Here is an 11,023-nt window from a genome sequence, read left to right on the forward strand (position 1 = left end):
TGCAAGATGAGAATATTAAAATGGACACTAGTTTCCTTTCGCATAAGATGTTCCAACTTATCACATTACTCCTGTATTTCCACAGAAAGACTCACAGCAGTATGTTGACCCACTGACAGAAATGGATTATCAGTTCTCCTTTTTCTCTCCTCCACATAGCCCTCCCAAAATTTAGATGGCACATCCCCATTACACACAGAATTACGATCATCAGAATGTATAATATAGTTCTCCATAGTTCGCTGAGGGGAAACCCCCGCCTTGTCACAAAAAATTTGCTGAATATTGCAAGAAGGGTCAGGAGCCATAAAAATAAGAAATACAACTAATGAAGAACAAATAAATACATAAAAACAAGCTACTGACCAAAATTCCAAAAAGCTTTAATAAACTCTAGCGCCTCAGCTGACAAAACTTCAAGGAGTTAAAAAAAAAAAAGCCTAAAAAAATACGTGTGTGTGTGTATATCTATCTGTACATATATATATATATATATATATATATATATATATATATATATATATATATACAAATCTAAAATACTTGATCAGTCAATAAATTAACAAAATTTAGTTATTTCCAATTACATTCTGAATCTAAGCCCAAAGGTATTAAAGTGCCATACTTTAACAGAAAAACAGACTCTTTATATAATAATTAATATTTAATTTATAATAATAAAGTGAAATGTTTTCCCCCAATCCAACTACCACTTGTTCAAGAATAGTGCCTTATAATAATGAGAAATCATCCCATTATGCTGTTTAAAATGCAAGGCTATAGGACTTGCAAATTGTTGTCTCTTGATATCTTTAATATGGTCTTGAAGCCTCAATTTAAAGGGTCTTTTACTTTCTCCTTTGTAAAATAATGCCTTCAGTGTTACATGTAAAGGTACTCAGAGCTAAACTTAATATTATTGATTTTAGAAAAAGAGCATACAATGAAATTACAAGTAGAACAACTCCCACAAGGAAAAGTACCTGTTAAAGATTAATGTCTTGTGTATTTGGACAGCAGGGGGAGAAAAACTGCTATGAACCAACACATCCCCCAAGCTTCAGCCACATTTATAGGAAACAGAAGGAACCTTATTGAAAATCCTTGAAAATATTTTAAACAATACATGCATGCTTTTAAATTCAACTGTGCACAAAGTTTAGTCCATTTTTAAGTGCTGTGAAGCATGAAGAGGGGCACATTTCAAAGTCATTTGAATTTGCCTCTTTAAATTTCAGACTTAAATATTGTATTTGGACATGTGCTGGTAGCATTTTCTTTTCACCTTATGTGCACACGGATTCGCTTTATAATCTCAAAATACAAAATCTCGAATTTCAGTATCTCGAGACTATAAAGCCGAAAATTCAAAATACCGAATCCCCAAAAGCACAAAATTCAAAATCTCAACTTAAATACACACTCCACCACACAAACACACATACACCTTCCTCCCCACACTACAACAAACAAACACAACAACACAAATACATGAACCTACCCTACATATAAACAGGGGCAAGCCTCCCTGCACCTGCCACACCTCCACTACTTATATATACTAACTCAGAGGTCGCACTAAAAAGACAAAGACACTAAACCCACCACTACACACCCTACATTCCTCTCACACAAACACACATACAAACACCACCATCCTCAACACTTACACACTCACACTCTTACCTAAATACCGTAACCTACACCTACAACTTCCCAACACACTAACATACACTAAATCCCTACCCAAAACCCTTAGTATATTAACACTTGCCTGAATATCCAGCTATCCATTAACACAGTGCACCACCACAACCGCTGATTTGTCATTTCCGGATTCGGTTATGTGGACTTTCATGCAAATGGGATTTCGACATTTCAGTCTTGAGATACTGAAATTCGTGATTTCAGTATTTTGAGGATGTGAAGTGTACCCATGCAGACACACACACATATATAAATATGCATTGTTTTTTCATCCATTCATTCAGTTCATTCATTCCATCTGTCTTTTACAGTATTATTATCTTTATTCATAAGGACCACTGGTTGAAGACTATTATATCATAAACTGGTGCAAGAAGACCCATACTATAAATATAAATATATATATATATATATATATATATATATATATATATTTTTTTTTTTTTTAACTGAAAAAGTACACCATTTTATAAACATATTAAGATGATTCTTTCGGCATCAGTTTGAGTTACATGGTGTTACTCACATGGATGGAGACACACACACTGACACCTAAAGTGCTAGGTCCCAAGAACCAAATGCTGGTCTTAGGCGTTCTTTTATATCCTAATCACCACTTCAGCATTTAGACTACAGGAAAGATTTTTAAAACCCAGAAATGTGCCCTGCAGAATGTGTGGTAGTGTTGATTCTTCACCTGTACTTAATGAGACTTGGTTATTTTTATTTATTTTCCAATGATGTGCTTCTTTCTCTAGTTTCAAGTACAGTATTTTTCATTTTTGTAGAAAATCTTAGTATCTTTCTAGCCTGGTCTAGCTACCTTCAAGAGTTGAAGAAAAAAGTTTTAAAAAGTCATCAGCTCTTACTGAGAGTGAGATAAAACGTTGAAATTCCAGATTAGCCTGGGTGAATCATTGAGGTTTGTATGGACTTTAGGTAATGCATAAAACACTGAAACTGTGGGATTCTGTACAAAAACATATCAAATTCAGTAGTAGTAATAATGTTCCACAGCTTTGATTTGATTTAAAATGTTATATAACTCTACATTATATGCACTTGTAGAATCATTATTAAAGTTCCTCTAAATACTTTTATCAGATAAGAGATTTCCAGCTATTCTTTTATATTCATCATAAGTTAATACCACTATCTGACTTCCCTTACTAGATTTCTTCAAAAATTAACCTTTTCAATTCTTAGAGTGGACTACTATTGCACTGTATCATCTGAACGATTCCTATACTTTTATGTCATTTTTAGCCAACAAACATTTTACCTCAGTTAGTGTCACTTTTTTCAGATGGCATAGACTTTGACTTAAGATGACAGTGCTACTTCTTCACAGTCTATAAATGATTGTGCACTGCTGTACTAATGAGAATAGAAAATTTCTGACTTCTGCTACTTTCAGGAGCATATATTGTATAATGAAACTACTAGTTACTGGGGCATTGAAAATAGTTTTTAATCAATTTCCTTTATCCCAGAAAAAAAAAAATAGTTACTAGTCATGCAGTCCAGGAGATCATTAAGGAGTCAAATTCCCCAGTTGCCCCAAAGCACTGTTTGGTTAAGCGACTTGCTCACTTTCACACATTAGATAAATGAAAAAAGAAATGTTCAGATCTTGCAAGCATTGGCACAGAATGCAGCTAATTGACTAGTTGGAGTTGTTAGCTGTGCTACGCTAACTGCCAGATGTTAATAATAAATAATCAGACTCTAAATCACAGTGCATGCATATGTACTTTTTACAAAAATGTGCTATTATAGCCTTGGTAAAATATTGATGAATTTCATGACCTGTTAAAGGAATATCAAAACAAAAGTAATGGGGCTAGGTGTACTGGCAGTAAACCACAAGATTTGTAACGCAGCACTAATGGCCAACATGTTAACTCCTAATTGGTATATTTCCTTCCATGAAAAAAAAAATATATATGATCTGTATACCTGAGAAGCACTACTGACTACAGATACTGGCTTACTTGTATGTAGCAGCTTGGTGAAATATGTAAACATGTAGTCTCCACTTTGTCCCTGCTTAGGAAGGGGGGAAGGAAAAACTCTTTGGGTATTTCCAAGTACCTGGGATAAGAGATAATCACTGAAAATCAGTGATTCTGAGCAAATAGAACATGTTTATTTGAACTAGTAATTGCTTCCTGCTATTTTGGCTTTCAGCTTCGGGCGGACTAAAATGTTGACATCACTGACATTCCATTTCAGTCAACACCTAACCTGTAGAATTCTGTCAGTTACCAACTGCCTAAAACTTAACTTTTATTAATAAAGACATTGAAATATGTCCTGTCACTCCATTGGTAGCAAAACAGATCCCTGTCAATTTAATTACACAGACATCTTAAATTTGAAAGGTGCTTGACTTGCCAAAGTCCTTGCAACTCCTGACTGAGCAGTTTTTAGGACTTCAGAAAAATGCTGGTAGTTAGCATACAGTTTCCCTGAAAAGGGATTATTTGGGGTCATTTATGAATGAGTGCGGACAACATAGGTCAGAAGTTTGATTTTGGTCTGAAAGTACACATTTTTCCAACTTTGAGAATGTAAGAATGACATTTACATGTGTATATGTAAAACAGTGCACTTTTTCTAACCATGGTGGTGTCCTTAAGGGGGTCTAGGCAAAAGAGCTGCCTGCTGTGGAATATTTTAAACTTCATCTCACTGCAGATTTTTAATATGGCTTGATGCTGCAAAGCACTTTAAGAAATTTTCTGTTACAAGCTTCACTTTGTGTTGAGGGACAATCTCAGTTCTGTTCTTCTGTAGAAGTTTAAATGAATCTTGCCTGGCCAGTCATTTTAGTTAAATTTAAATAGCATAACATTTTTATTACAGAAATATGTCTTGCTGTATCGAAGAAATTGTCAGCAATTTTAAAACAGAAAAGGGTGGTGAACGGTGCAAGAGAAAGGTGGTGGGGTAAAAGCTTTAATTTTTAATATATCATTTTATTCAAAATTCATGTCAAAGCTAAGGGAGGTGTGAATCTTGCCCATTCGTTGTATAAAGGGTCCATACCACTGGAAAGATATCTGCATTTGGACAGCAATTTTAGTTGTGGTTCATTTGCTAACTGAGATATTACAAAGCTGCTGTTTTAACAATTTACTTTTATGTTACAGTTCACAACATTATTTTGCTTTACTAAGCAGCCAGACTGTTTACTATGGTATATGTTTAATTTTGCAGTTTCATGCTGATAACACTCTTGCTGTAGCACAAGGAAAATTTCTTAGCCCATTTTGTGTAACATTATTTTTTATATTAAAACTTGATACTTGCAGTTTTGCACTTTGCATGCAGCAAAAGGGGTGTTTATTGTTAACATGATAGTGCCCTGTCTAGTGTTCACCCTTGGTACAAATTTAAACAGTCGTGAGGGAAAAGCAAAACATTTTGTAGCCCGCTTACTATTATTCTAATTACTAGCAGTTTCTGTTTCTGAAAGCTAGTTATTTACCTGTTGGATGTGTTTGTGCAGTCTGTTATCAATAACCCTTGATAATTTATTTCTGTATTTGTTTTTGAGAGAATGCACCACATGTAACAGTAGGAATGACCAATTGTACATTTGGACCCTTTGTAACAAGTTACATTTCTCATCAGTTTGTAGTTTGAAGGCTGCCTCTATTGACATTGAAATTTGCTTAGAATGTACATAGAGATGGTCTTCCCTGCCTTAGTTTGTTCTTTCTGCCATTATTCATGGACTCCACCGTATCACCAGTCACCACCACTGATGATCATGTGTGTTGCCCTTTTTTAATGTGTCCATGGCTGCCTCTTCCCCTTCTAAGTAAAGACCCAATATCCCACAGATTGCCTTTCTTAATGTAGCAGACGATTAATTAAAGGCTGTGTTATGGGTTGCAAGTCCAGTGCCCATCAGGTATGGGCAAACTTTCATTATTAATTTATGGTAAGATGCACTGTTCCCATTTATGAAAAGTTTTGCCACCAGGAATCCCAACAGCTAAAACACTGATGTGTTACTGATGGACTTTTAACGAAGTCTTTGTTGGCAGATTCCTTCTCTAGCAGTGAGATGTGCTTTTTTTTCTGCCCACTGCTATTCTCTCTGAAGCTTTGTTCAGCATTGTGGTGTACAGGGCAGTTATCAAGAAGGTGAAATCTCTGTCTTAGTTAAGCCTTCAGAAGAGAACCAGCTTCTTACTTAAAACTTGTTAGATGAAGAGGGTGAAGAAACTGGATTACTGAGATGTCCTGCCAGGTTTCCACTTCTTTTCTGACTTCTCAGCTAGGTCAAAGAAACTCCTTCCTTTTCTTTTGTAATACTTTTTACAGTGATAGTTTTTTATGCTAATTTGGATGATTACAGATTTACATGGTGGAGTTTGTTACACTGATGTACGCAAGCATTTGCTCTTGATAGTTTCCTGGTGTTAGTAACCCTCTGAGGGGTATTGAAGGTGGGATGGAAGACTCCAGAAAAAGGTCCCTTATTTCAGTACAATATGTCCACTTCAGCTGTGTGTCTTAAAGTGATTTGGTTAAAACCTTTCACCTTTATCAACTATTACAACCTTTACATCAAGCTCAAGGCTAGAGTGGGCTTTTTTCTTGCTTGGCCTGACAGTTTGAATCCACAGCTATTTATACCTCAGCTATTTTGAAATAGTAGGAGAGACAGAGGAGGGATTGCCTCAGAAAAGGTTGCTGCACAGGTTACTACCTAATTCAAGACCTTCATGGAAGGATATCTCAACTATCAGATATGTGTGCCTTCCCTCTGGTGTTTCAGGAACCTTCCTCAGATCCTTATCATATCATGGTTTTTCACTGTGGTAAAGAGTGAGAGTGGGTAGACGGATAGAGTCTTGCCTTTTGTACAAAGAAATTATGAGAAAGATCACAGAACTGGATTTTTTTTTTCCTGAAGATTTATTGCACAATGTCTATCCCTTTCTTGTAGAATGTTGAAAGGATAAAGAAGGCTATGCTAGCTCAAATGCCTTTAAATATCTGAACGTCAATCTAAAGGTGCTGTACCAGTACACCATAGACCAGCTTACCACCACCCAGTATGCCATTAGTGTTAAAAAAAATTTTGCTGGTGGACTGCACCCCTACCACATCTCCCATTGTAACTGCTAAAGGCCTCATGCCTCCGATCATTGGATTTACTTTTTTCCTGAAATCACACGACCTCTGTGAAAAGGCAAATACATTGATTCCTTGTTTTCAGAGGTAGTATATGTAGAGTTGATAGGTGTGGCAGCAGATCCCTCGCATAGGGATGCAGCCATCATGAATTAATTTACTGTTAATTTAGATCTTGCCTCATTTAGTTTTGTGATGGTAGTAACGTGTGATCGGCTTGTTTGGCATAGATAAAGTAAAGTACACCTGACATTATAGTAGTTTTCTGCATGCAGCCTTTCACTTGTTCATCATTCTGGGTTGTGACTTTGGATGCACTTGACTGGTGTTGCTCAGGAGATCACTTAATTTGTTAGTACACACATACAAACATATATATAATACTTTAATTTTTAAAATGCATGTATTCTCATCATTGTATTGAACTGTGGACAGTCTTCTTGGTTTGTGGCTTTTTGTTTGTTGCCTTAGTCCATCTTGCTTTTGAAATTTTCTACAGGAGTCCTTATGAAAGTAGTCAATCTCTTAGTGAGGTACTGTAGAAGTACATGTTCTTCATTAGCTTTTGTTTTTACCTTCGAGGCATTGTTTTCTTTCTTTATTGCATGTTTTTGTTTAGAAGATTTGACTTAAGAGTGAAGAACTTTCTGCATGTGTGATGTCAAGCATTGCCAGATGTGCCTGGCTCTCATGGAATACAGGGCTAAAGCTCTGGCTGTGCTCCACCTAAAGTGTGTTCAGTGAGTGATTAGGGCATCTGTTAGAGCTGGCATAGGAATGATTGATGTGGATAAGAAGGGGATAGTATGGTCCATCCAGTGACACATTTCCTTGTTGGAGGGGTGGGTGTTTGGCCACCAAACCACTGTGAATTTAGAAGGATGTAGTAACTCCCTTGATAATACAGTTCACTTGTCCCCTGCCACAGGTATGGTTATGGCTTAAAAATGCCCGCATTGCTGAGGTGCCAAAATGTCAAAATACTCATCATAGCTGCCTAAATGACTCCTAAGCCATGGGTTCCTCTTACTCTTGTGGTGGAAAACAAGTGAGCAATGTCTGCGGTTCTATGGTTGGCAGGTGTGACTCCTAAGCCATGGGTTCCTCTTACTCTTGTGGTGGAAAACAAGTGAGCAATGTCTGCGGTTCTATGGTTGGCAGGTGTGGGTGCCATAAACGTTATGTAATAAAAAAATTGTCAGATTTTAATTGACATGCTTGGTTCCTCATTCATAAGGTTCCATTGAACATTTAGGCTTCACTTCTTAGCTGTTCCGGTTTTACTTATGCATGAGCTACTGTCTTGGTGGTCCACTGTTAAAGAAGGTTCTTGCATAGTCCTATTTATGGGAGATTCACATGCACAGTTCTTGAGTTTCATTTATAGTTTGTTTGATGGGCACTTGATCTGACATGAAATTAGAAGGCTTCCTCACTCATTCGTCTGTATGTACTGTAGTCAAGCAAGCACCTCCCTTTCTTTATTGGGTGCTAGACGATGTCAGCAGAAGAGAGCAAATCACAATGACGGTACATAGTTTTCATTAGAAAAATAATTCATGCAATAACTTTCCTGATGCAGAAAGACTGAAAAAATGTTTCTAATCTAAGTGGCTGTTTTCGTCAGTGAGTTTGATAGCTTAAATGTCCACGTTTAGATGAGTGCATAGGATGCTATTTCCTGATAAAATGCATAATTTTACTGTAATGCATAAAACCTTTAAAATGTGTTTCCTGTAAATTTATTTTTAATTGTTGTACTTCACTTGTATTACAGCCTGTGGAAGTTGTAGACACATTTATTATCTGTTAGTTTACATCCAGATTTGTTATAAAATGTTACTTCTACCTCCAAAAATTCTAAAGTAACATTTTTATAAAAAACGTCTATTAGCAGGTTAGATTTTCAGCCAGTTAGCTAAGCAGGGCTTTGAGTTGCATACATTTCATTAGGCATCTAGCATCTGCCAAAAATATCTTTACAGCCATCCCAGTTTATCCATATTAAAAAGCAGATATGTTTTTCATGAAATTTTGAGTTCAGGTTGAGCCCATTTTACTGTCAGATGTTGCCGAGCAATTCTGATTAGTAAGTTCAGACCACTGTCCTAATTCTATTGAATAGAGAATCAACTTACCTAAGTTGTAGCCTTCCATTTGCTGCTCTGGATGCAGTCAGACTCAGCAGTGAATTACTGCAAAGAAAGTTTGTTTACCACTAAGAAATATTTTGAGGTGAGGCTAAAATTCACACCTTCCTTTTTATTGTATTTTTTTAGGGTCGGAGGCTTCCATATTTAACAAATACTTATATTGTAATAAGAAGCAACATTCCATGTTAACCACTCTGCGAGTGTTCTGCCTGCTGGTCAGGTTTGTACAAATTATGTATAAGCAACCATAGTCAAATTTATTTAAACACAATGTTCGACCCATGGAGTATGAGCTGCACTTCTGCCATAAATTGACTTGATAATTGTTCAGAATTTGTGTTTTAATAATCAAGTTTTTATCTTGGGTTATCTGAAATGTTGTAGCACTTTGTAATCAATGGGTAGGGTTCAGGGAGATTCAAGAATGCTGTTTTAACATACTTAGAAATTCAGTTACCTGTTGAAAATGTTTCCTGTTCTTAATATACTGTAACAGTGACCACAAGGGTGATGTTGGCCAGAATCTCCATAGTCACTTGTGCACATAATCTTGGCAATTTCTGTTACTAACCTCAATAATACATTTTACTTCATCTGTGTGCAGACAACTGTACATCATTTATGATTGTTTTTCTTTGATGGTTGACTATTTTCACTCCCACTCCATTCATCCACAGCCCCTCTTTCCCATTTGTACACATGGGGTTGGAGTGTCACTTTTCAATTAGCTGGAGCCAAGGTTCACACCACTGGGTGGCTGGCTGGCTGGCCTGTAGTGACTTTTCTTCCATACTACACATTTGCATGCACACTCATACCTATGGCCAATTTAGTGTGTCAATTCCACCTACTGCATGTCTTTAGATTGCGCAGTGGTTAGCATCGTCACCTCACAGCAAGAAGCTCTCCTATTTGATTCTTGGCTGGGATGTGTTGTGTGGAGTCTGCATGTCCTACCTGCATTCGGGTGTTCTGCTTCCATCCCACATTCGAAAGACATGTGGCTGGAGCTTTTCTTCCTGGGCCTCCACTGAAAATGGGCTCTGTCTCAATTGGTCTTTCCCAGTAAACAAATGTTAAATAAATAAATGTGGGAGGAAACCAGCACCCATGGAAGAAACCCACACAGACACAGTGAGGACATGCAGTCTCTGCACAGAAGGCAGCCCCAGCCAAGAATCATACTAGAGAATCTCTTGCTGTGAGGGGACAGTGCTATCCACAGTGGCACTCCCACCATCTTCATTTTATTAATTTGTAAATAGGGAAATGAACCTGCCTGCAACTCAGATAAAAAAGGCATTTGATATTTAGTAATCCCATTTTTATAATCCACACATTTATGTTATCTTCTTAATGTACATACCTTAAAAAAATCAGGAATTCAGAATCACCATAACTAGAATGTGAAAAATCTTAATACTATAGCATATCATTTGCAGTCTTCCAAAAACAAAGCCTCTCACAGTGGGCTAAGACAGGAAAAAATGCTACCTTTTTTTGCTGTTTGGGACTGGAGTGTAGGGGTTGGATACATTTATCTGCCAGTTCTTGTGCAGTGCATTCAGGTGTGTTTCACTTCATGTGGCACGGACCAATTAATATAACTTTAGCACTTATTAAGACACCAAGTCTGTTGCATCTTAGAGCCAATAACTTTCACTGTTTTTATAGTGTACAATTTGCAGTGAGGGCCTTTCCTCATAGTGCTGTAATTTTGAGTACTTGGAAAGCCTGTAGCCTTCTGAGATGCAAAATTTAAAGTCTGAATGCTTCTACCTACTAGCCAATAATACTTCAAAAAGCAAATCTAACATCCATGTATGCTTTGCATTTAGTATTGATGTCTGTGTCAAGAACACAAACCTAGTAAATTATCCTTAGTGAGAATTAGTCATAATTCTTTGTAGTACATGGACATTTAGCTGCCCTGATGTACCTGCTGTGGTTACAAAAGAAAAAAGTGCAGGAGGGCTTAAAGATTGTTAGACACTTAATGCTGCCACATA

General features: G+C 36.8%; 1 long non-coding RNA gene across 1 annotated transcript; it reads left to right on the plus strand.

Annotated features, from left to right (window-relative positions):
* The first annotated feature begins 2,127 nt into the window (after positions 1-2,127).
* On the plus strand, positions 2,128-10,461 carry LOC122807268. Its single transcript, XR_006365612.1, has 2 exons — positions 2,128-7,941; positions 8,023-10,461. It is a non-coding gene; the product is annotated as an uncharacterized LOC122807268 (long non-coding RNA).
* The last annotated feature ends 562 nt before the right edge of the window (positions 10,462-11,023 follow it).

This window comes from Protopterus annectens, chromosome 7.part0, assembly GCF_019279795.1.
Source record: "Protopterus annectens isolate FY-2018-M chromosome 7.part0, PAN1.0, whole genome shotgun sequence".
In the NCBI taxonomy this organism is placed as follows: domain Eukaryota; kingdom Metazoa; phylum Chordata; order Ceratodontiformes; family Protopteridae; genus Protopterus; species Protopterus annectens.